The 10,345-nt window shown below is 28.1% G+C and overlaps 1 long non-coding RNA gene across 3 annotated transcripts in view; it reads left to right on the plus strand.

Moving 5' to 3' along the window:
- LOC105846085 (uncharacterized) overlaps positions 1–1,694 on the plus strand; it is a 51,806-nt gene extending 50,112 nt beyond the window's left edge. For all 3 annotated transcript variants that reach the window (XR_010640001.1, XR_010640004.1, XR_010640002.1), the window contains one exon: positions 707–1,694. This is a non-coding gene — a long non-coding RNA (uncharacterized LOC105846085). The remainder of the gene's footprint in view (positions 1–706) is intronic.
- The last annotated feature ends 8,651 nt before the right edge of the window (positions 1,695–10,345 follow it).

Here is a 10,345-nt window from a genome sequence, read left to right on the forward strand (position 1 = left end):
ACTGCCTTGTAATAGCTCTAAATATATGCTATATAATAAAATATCACTGAATTAACAAAAAATTTCGAAATTAAAATGTTTTTAGAGTTGCCTCTAGTCCCTTAAACATTTTAGGGCCCTTAATATTCTGGGAAAAAAAAATTCTTCAAAAGTAGTTGAACCTGGTACTCAAAAGAAGTGAAATTTTATAAAAAGTTCGAAAATAATAATTGTTTTATAAAAAAACTTAAAAAAAAAAAAATTATAGAAAAACCTGTAAAAATGCACTTTTTTTATTTTTAGTTGAAAAACCATAGATATTATGCAATGAAATGCAAAATAATAATTTTTACATAAAACAAATATTATTTTCAAACATTTTATAAAATTTTGTTTCTTTTGAGTACCAGGTTGATCTACTTTTGAAGAATTTTTTTTTCCCAGAATATTAGAGGCCCTAAAGTGTTCAAGGGACTAGAGGCAACTCTAAAAATATTTTAATTTTGAAATTTTTTGTTAATTCAGCTATTAGAAGGCAATTTTTTAAAAATTCTGTTTTTCAATGCACCCTAATATATATGTATATATATATATATATATATATATATATATATATATATATATATATATATATATATATATATATATATATATAAATATATATATATATATATATATATATATATATATATAAGTATATTTTACTTATATACTTTTATTTAATTAGGGTTATGGCTTATATGAACAACCTGAAGTAAAAGGTTATCTGGAACGCGATGGATGATGAAGATATTTAGATAATAAAAGCAACTAAAAATGACTTCATTTATTGAAACCATTAAACAAAAATTTTTAATAAATTTTTTTTAGAGATTTAAATTTTAACGTGATTAGTTTTATAATATGGTTTATTATCTTTTTTTCTTTTTTCTTTTCAATATGTTTTTTTTCTTTTTTTTGTGATTTTATTTAATCAAGATGTTATACAAAAAATTAGTTTTGAAGTTTAACAAAATAGTAATAATGTATAATAATATTAATGTATAATAATATGTTGGATGTTATAATGTTATATATCTTTGAAATTTTGAAAGTTGGTGTTTTTGTTATTGTTGCTTTTTCAACTGAAATATTTAATAGTGTAAAAAAACTAGTGTCATCAACTAATTTTGCTCAGTTATTCATAAATTATTTAGTTTATGTCTCTAATGGTGACGGAATAATAAAGCTAACACTATCATTTAATGTTAATACGTAACATCTGCTATAATATAAATAAAAAGTTAACATCATTTAATCGATAGCAAAAAAAAAACATATCCCAGTAAAGAAGAGGCTTTAGGCTGCTGGTTTTTTGCGGTATTAGGGTTGTTAGTCTTTAAATTTGCATTCTTATAAATAGCAGATGTATGATACAAGTAAATGCAACCACTTGTCAAGCATTTAATTTCAAAACATGCAAACATCTGAATTAAACAGTCAATTTTTTGATTTTAATTTTACGAAATATACACTTTTCATTTAACTTATCACTTGAAATCATAAAGTTATGTTGAACACAGTTTGATTATTTTGTACACTATATTTTAACATAAATAAAAGTTGAATTGTAATTAGTAAACTATCTGTTGATTAAGGTGATTTACCTCATGGGATCAGAAGTAATAAAATATATGTAAATTTATTTTTAACGTAAAAATCTAAATAAAGTTGATGTAGTTTGTTTTTCTTGTGCGTTATTCTCCAAACCATCCATCATCGAAACCGAGTGAAACCAATCATAAGTTAATGTGTTCAATTATACTTTTTATTGATTTTACAAAACTTATTATATCGTAGCTTAAAGATAGATACTTCAAAATAAAAAGAGCCTGGATGCTATATAATCAAAAGAAGTTATGTTTCTTAAGAGCAACTTTCTGTAAGAATCAGGTTTAGCCCAATAGTGATCTTCTTTCAAACTAGACATACTTATAGTATGTTGATGGCATTTATAATAATATAAAATATTTAAAGGTTCTCTAGATATAAGACTTTACAGTTTGACAAATTTTTTAGGAATACTGATCGAATGCTGTCGAAAGCATTTTAAAACTTGAAAGTTGAAAAAAGATATAAAGAGGTCATTGACCAGAACCATGCATAGAACATTTTTAAAGTAATTTTGTATAAATTTTTTTAACCAAAAAAGTATTAAATATACTTTGACACCATATTTATTTGTAATTCTTGTTCATTTCCTAATTCAAACAACAAGAGCGCCCTGAAATTTTAAGTTAACATAAATCGTTAAATGTTAAAAGGGCGGAAGTCCAAAAATGTAAACTTTCCGAAAACTAAAAAAAAAATTCTTTTTTAGTTTTCGGAAAGTTTACACTTTTCTCCGTAGTATTTTTTTGTTAATAGTTAAATGATTTTTTTTTTAAGAAAATGTTTTTCACCTTTAAAAAAAAAAAAATTGTTAAACCGTTAACAAAAATTTACTATGAGGGGAAATTTTGCTTTAGTTTTCTGAAAATTTACATTTTTGGACTTCCGCCCTTGTAACATCTAACGATTTATATTCATATCAACTTAAAAATATCATGTTTAAAAATTGACACATTTGCTAAAAATGAAGTTTTGAGAAGAATACAAAAAACAAAGAAAAAGTTCTTTACATTACAAAAAGAAGCATGAGCCAAAAGAAAAATCTTCTCAAAACAAAGCACTTAATGAAGAAAAAACTGTAGTATAAATAAAATGTTGTTTTGAAGCTTAAACAAGATGAAATTTTCTTGTTTAATAATGCATCGCTGTGGCGTTGCTTAGGACCTCAAAATCCTATCATGGCCAAAGTACACACGTTTTTAGATATTTATTTTATTTTAAAAAAATTCATTAAAATGTTCTATGAACTGAAAATATCAATATTTAAAGAATTGATTTTTTTTTTTTTGAAATTTTAAAATTGATGGGGGTTTACCACCTTAGAAGTTTGACAAACTATTTAGGATTATTGACTATATGGTGTCGAAAGCATTTATAAACTTGAAAATAGAACAAGCTATATATTTTTCGATGGGTATTTCACCTAATTATTGTTTATTGGCTAGTTTAAAACTAGAAATAATAAAATAGGTAAAGTAGGGGAGAGCAGGATTTGTTGTGTCGCGGGTTAGTTGTCACAAAGTTTGCTAGAAAAGATATAGAATTTTCAAATCATGCAACAGAAACTTTATCAAAAAATACATTTTTAAAGTTATTTAGCTGTTTTTAGTGATTATAAATATGCGGCCTTGGCGCAGTGGTTAGAGCGCTTGATTAATATGCAGGAAATCCAGGTTCGAAATGAGCTCTGTACATATTTTCGCGTCATGGTAAGGAAGGAGGCGTGAACTTCCTGGTTAAAATGCGCTTCCGGGGTGCACTGCGACAAGACCGTTAGGACTTCTTGGGTCACCTAAAAATAAATAAGCTATTCGCTTTTATGGATTTTTGATACAAAAAAGGTCTCAAGTTTTTTTAATTATTTAATAATTTTCTTTTACAAAACAAAAACGGTTTTGTTATGTTTTGAATGTGTAGTTCAACAGTTTTTTATCCATTTGACAAATGTAATCTGTTAAAAAATTCTTATGAAACTCACACGCTTTTAGGTAAATTTTCTTAATTTAAGATGCTAATTAAGATCTTAAAATAGTCTTTCTTGTAAATGCTGTTGCTTATATGATACTGATATATTTAGAAGCGTTACTATTGGGGCTCGGTGGTAAGGCTAATTTATGCCTTTTTTTGCTCCAGCCAATTGTATACTTTTTTATATTGTTGTACATTGTAAACAATATATACATACATATATATATATATATATATATATATATATATATATATATATATATATATATATATATATATATATATATATATATATATATATATATTAGGGTGATTTATATTTGACGAATTTTTGAAAATTAAGTTGGTCCTACCTGGAATAGTTGACCACCAATATAAAAATAATTTTAAGCCCAAAAATTTTAATGTCACATGACTTTATGGGTCCCCACCAATCAAAATTGTGTATAAAAACATTGCAAACTTCAGGGGTATGGCGGGGACCTTTATAATCAACACGGAAAGCCAACTTTTCTTCTATATGGTATGTTTTGGACTACTTATTTATAATAGGGTATGACCAAATAAAAATACCGAAAAAACTACCGAAAAAACTACCGAAAGCACTACCGAAAAAACTACCGAAACTAACGAAACTACCGAAACTAACGAAAAAACTACCGAAAAAACTACCGAAAAAATACCGAAAAAACGGTTTTTTTTACATAAAATGATGCATTACAATGTAAAACTGACGCTGGTTTATTCTTCATATTTAGGCCAAATTTTGAAAATAATATTAGAACTAAGCATTAAAAATGTTTGTATAGAAGGACATGTGAATAGCTACCCGCCCCCCTCACCCTAATATTGGAGATTTATACCCCTCTATCCCTTCTTCGTTGGGAAGGAGTGGGGGGGGGGAGCGAAGTTACTTAAATTTTATTATAAATCATATTTTTTAAAATTACTTTATTTTTCTTAGCAAAAAAAAAAAAAATTACTTGGCAATATAAATATTAAAATCATGATATGTAAATATAATACAATATATTGTAATGCATAAATATAGTATATAAATCATGTTACTTTTTTCTCTGCTTTCCTATTGCTTCATACGCTAGCTGAAACTGTTCCTTGGTTTCTGACCCACGGAGGTTATCTTGTTTTTGCTGCACAGCTAGTATAAGTTCTTGACGATCATCCTCATTGCGAACATTGTTCACAAACTCTAATACAAGTTTTACAGCCCTTTCAGAACAATCGTTCACTACTTCAAGTTTACTTACAAAATTGGAGAGTGTTTTGAACTGGTCAACATACTGGTCAACATACTTGTCCTCCATTATTGTCAGGTTTAATAAATTGAAGATGAACCAAGAGTTCTCTCCAATTAATAGAGCAAGTCCTGGTGGCATCTTCTTGTTAAAATTTTAACTCGTTTTCTTTTTCTTTATCAGGAAAGGTTGGGTCTAGAAGAGCAAGTGAAACCAAAGTTTTATCTAAGTACCAAGTGTGTCTCTTCATTGACATTATTGTACTTTCAATTCTGTTTAGAACTCTCTTGGAATCAGAGTCGCGTTTCTCTACATACTCTTTGTACTGCACCACTTGCCAATAGTCGTTTACATCCTGAAATGGTGCCGCTGAGGGTAATGAGGTTCTTAGAAACCAGACAGAATAGAAAATTGAGATAAATTCTGCCATTGTCTTCAACTCTTTATTTTAGGCAGCAGTCAAATCATAGGGCAGATGTGTACTAAATATCTGAATCTTTAAGTAGTAAATGGCTTTTGACATGAACCTAGCATGAGAAACACAGCCTGGAGCTCGAACTTTGAAAAATATTTTAGAATACAGATACATCAGGGTAAGTTCCAATAACTCCCTATAATCTGGGTTGCCAAGAAAGTATTGCTGATGGAATTGGTATCAAACCTTATTAAGTTGGAAGAATCAACAGTTTCCTTGATGTCATTCCGGTTTGTCTGAAACTGTTTAAACATTAAATTTTCTGGAGCTGCTTTTTTTGCCTAAGGTAGTTTGCTCCCAGAAATGTTTGAGATGAAGTTCATATATATGCCTCCTGCAGGCAATATCTAATAAAATATATTCCTGTCTTTGACTGAACCTAATATTGGTTCCTGAATGTCTTCCAGTATTAGAGGCAGTTGTGTCAAAACATAGTCCCTTCACATCGTCACGTATTCTATAATCTTCTAGCACATTATACAAAGCTTCATACTGAGCAGCTCCAGTCCCATGCTCCATTGCTGGAATTCCAAGAAGCTTAATGTCTCCATCAATATTAGCTGAAACAGCAAACCTGTCTCTTTTTCCTTTTTTTCCCCTTAGTAATATCTTCCATAATTTTTCCATCAAAGTGAGCTATTATAGGGAAAAGTGCTTTCTCAGCAGCTTTTTTAACCCCTATTTTGAGCTTTGCAGCATTTTGCTGGATGGTTTTCTTTTGTACCCGCCAAATAGTAGAAATTAGAAATTGAGATAGTAAAAAGTCTTCAATATTTCCACCTAAACTAACAACCAAATCTGTACACACATGCAGCAAATCTCTGAAGGAAATATTTTTGGAAACTAAAGTCATGACAATATCTTTTACAAAATCCTTGACTAACTGTAGCGTGTCATTACTTGAAACTGGCCGATCGAAATCAAACGAACAATCTGAGTCTATGCTGGTATTTAATCACTGGTTTCTGAGGAAAACTGAAGCTCTATAGTAAAATCATCTCTCTGAGAAAACTGTTCAACACTGTGTACTAACTGTGGATGTTTCAATCTTCTTTGTTCTCTCTTCTTAATTGTCAGGTTATGAAGTTTGTCTTTTTTACCCAGAGTCATTTTACGACTGGTCTTTTGATCTCTCAAAAATTTCATATCGGTACAATACGATTCCTTATTAAGACAAGTCGTCTTTAGAATATCTTGGATATTTGGTTTAGCAATCCAGAAAACCTTCTTTCCTTTTTTTTTGAAATCTTGTCTAGCTTTTTCTGTTTCTTTTGAGTTCTTACACTTACTTTTCTTTAAATTCTCCCAGCTTCCTTTAATAATATATATAACAGGTTTAGAAAGTATTATATTATCCAAATTTTGTGGTGTGTTTAATGTAACCTGTCCCTTTAATGTGAATTAAATTTTGCTTGGCCTACCTTATAAATGGGTCAGTGAGTACCCCATCCTTGTATCCTCCGTCTATCCATGGTTTCTTAACTGCGAACATAATGCAGTTTTCAGGATAGCTACCAAGACCAGAATACTCTGCTGTTTGACGACCAATGGTACAAGCAATCAGCTTTTTTGTTTTTTTCTTGAACATTTTACAAGAGTTTTGTTCATCCAAGGGTTAGTTAGTGTTTTTGTTTTTATTATTTCATAAGGAAACGTTTCATTATATATATTTAAAAATTTATTGAAAAAGGCATTGTATGCTTCGTTAGTATTTTTACATAAATAGACTTCTTTCCATTCCTCTTCGTATAGTGTTTGCGAGAAGTTATTGTTATTTAACGTTGATAGATTGCGTTTTTTTAAATTAACTGTTTTTGGACTAATAGTCAAATTTATATCAAGGTTATTAATTTTAATGTAGATAGGAAAGTGGTCACTTATATCTGTTTTAAATATTCCTGTTTCAAATGACGTTTCTAAAAATTGGTTTAAAAGGATGTTGTCAATCGCAGTTGCTGAACTTTTAGTTATCCTAGTTGGTTTATTAATTATTTGGTATATATTATATTTAAAAAGCATATCAAAAAACGATTTTGTATTTAGATTTTTTTCATAAGTTAGTGAATTTAAATTTATATCCCCGATAATGCATAGTTTTTTATTATTATTATTAACTATTATATTTCTTATAAAATCTTCAAAAGGTTTGAAGATTTTATAAGAAATATACCACTCGGAGAACGGTTACGCATACAATGACAATGTTTTTAGCTTTTTCACTAATGATTTCTATTGTTAAACACTCATAATCATTTTTGGTTAGGCATAATTGCTTTTTAATTTTATATTTAAGTTTTTCTGAAATTTAAAAACAAAGACCTCCGCCTTTTTTACCTCTTCCTCGTGTTTGACTAATAATGCGGTAATTTGGTAAGATGAAATTTGAATTAGATTCAATTGAAGTTTCTGAGTCATGCCAAGTTTCTGAAATAGCTATGACATCAAATATGTATTTTAAGATATTTAAAAATTTCTTAAGCTTATCAAAATTATGCTGCATGCTTCGTATATTAATGTGCAATATAGAAATTGAATTAAAACTATGTGGTATTTTGAGATCATAAAGATCAATATATGGTGAATTCATTAAATTCATTTGAGCTTCATGAAAAATATTTAGATTCTCATCAGAAAAACAATTTAAAAAGTTATTATAAAAGGGATCAAATATCCGTTTTTCAAAACCTTTGTCGTTTAAAGCACCCATGATAATTTAGTTATTACAAATAAAAAATAAAAAAATTGAGAAATAAATATAAAATCGTTTTAAACAGTGAAATATTCAAACAAAAAATGACATTAAAATTCTTACTTATCTCCATGAATCGTTTTAACGTCTCCAGCATAATTGATCTCTTTTGCTTTCCAATCGCGAATGACCAAAGTTTCATAAGTGATGAAAGCAAATTTACCAGATTGTCGAGCAACTTTCACTTCTTCTCTTAAAGTTTTTCTTATTTTATTTGTTTCAGCATAAAAGTCCTCATTAATACATATATTTTTACCTTTTAACATAACAGATTTTTTCAAGATTTCAACTATGTCTTTATAATCCAAATGTTTTAAAACTATTGTCCTAGGTTTGTTTTTATCCCTAAATCCAGTCCGGTGCACTCGTTCAATTTTTATCCTTTAAACCTAAATACTCTTCGAATAATTTTTTAACCTTCATTTCACTTACATTCCAGTTTTCATTTTCTGTTTCCTTTATTCCATTTACACGTAAATTGTTCCTTCTGGACCTGTCTTCCATCTCTCTTATCTTTTTCTTTATATCCATATATTCATTGTTGTCTTTTGTTGTCTTTTGTTGTCTTTTATCCATATATTCATTGTTGTCTTTTTCATTGATTCCGTTGCAAAAATTTTTCTCTTTGTCATAAGAAACAAGATTATTTTTTATTTTTTTATCAATAAGTTCTTCGTGAAAGTTTAAACTTTCCTTTATTTCCGTTATCTCAGATTCAATCAATTTGATTTTTTGACTATTGTCATTTATATCTTTTTCAACTCTATCTTATCTATTTTTCATCATCGTCTCGGTTTTTTTTCAAATTCATCAAACATTTCCTTTATAAGCTTTTTTATTTCCATTAATGTAACTGCCATATTTAGTAAACCCTGTTGCTTATTGACACAAATAAAACTGTTAGTTTTTTGCTTTTTTTTCCGTGTTGATGAATATATGAAAGATAAGTATATATAAAACTTATATTATTTATTTTTTCCCTTCTTTTTTACTTCTTCAACACATCTGCTCTGCTCAAAGTGCGTATTCGCAACTTGAGCTGAAGTCGTCTTCGCAGGCCCGGGTATCTGCCCCTCTATATGGCAATTAGCCGGAGGTTAAACAACACAATACCCATATAAGTTAAGATAAAAGATTTCTTAAGAGTATTAATAATAAATTAAAACAAACTTAAAAGTATATAAGAATGTTTTCAATTGAGAAAAAAAATTATTTTAATTTTCTTTTAAATAAGAAAAAGTTCCATTCTTGAGAAAAACCAAAAGGTTTTAATACTACTTTATTCCATAAAAATTCTCCTCTAAATGAAATACAAAATTTACCAAAATTAATTTAGAAAACCGGTTGAAATATTAAATTTTCATTACGCAAGTTGTATGTATTTTTAATTTTTAAAGAATATAAATTGTGAAAAGAAATTAGAGATGTGCGAGTTTTACATTTAAACATAAAACACAATACATTCAAAATATTAAGTTGATATATATAAAGAACTTTCATTTCATTTAAAAGAGGCTTAGCATGATAAAAACAATGTTTAAAATCATTGTCGTGCGACATGTTTCTGTGGGCGATAAAGTAGTTCTAATTTAGTTTTGCTAACACTACCCCAAGCCACATTCGCATAGTTTAGATGGCAATCAATAAAAGAGTGGTATAGCTGAATCAAAGTATGTTTATTTAGCATGCTTCTTACTTTGAATAGTATTCTTATATTTTTGGAAATTTTAGAGGATAAGTTTTCAATGTGTCTTTTCCATGTTTTTTGTAGTATAAATGAAAAAGAGACCATTTTGTTTTTTCAATATAAAGAGAAAGCTTTTTTAATTTAAACCATTCAGAAATTTTAAATAATTCTATGTTCGTACTTTGAAATAGTGTCGTTATGTTACTATGAGATAAAAAAAAAATTCGTGTTGTAAGCAAACATAATTGTCATTAAATTAGATGCTTCATAAAGATTGTTATGTAAATGAGAAACAGTAGAGATCCTAGGACAGACCTTTGAGGAACTCCGCAAGTTACATCTAATAATTTTTATTTCAATGATACGTCGTAGTGAATAAATTGCATTCTAATGCTCAAATAACTTTTTAAAAGCTTAAAAACATTGACAAAGATTCCATAATAATTAAGTTTTTTGAATTGAATTTTATGATCAATCGTATCGAAGGCTTTAGACAAGTCAAAAAAAATGCCTTAAGTAAATTTGGATTTTTCAAATGATTCAGTAATATATTGTGTTATTTGTATAGTATAGCGTGTTCA

This window comes from Hydra vulgaris, chromosome 08 (genome assembly GCF_038396675.1).
Source record: "Hydra vulgaris chromosome 08, alternate assembly HydraT2T_AEP".
Lineage (NCBI taxonomy): Eukaryota > Metazoa > Cnidaria > Hydrozoa > Anthoathecata > Hydridae > Hydra > Hydra vulgaris.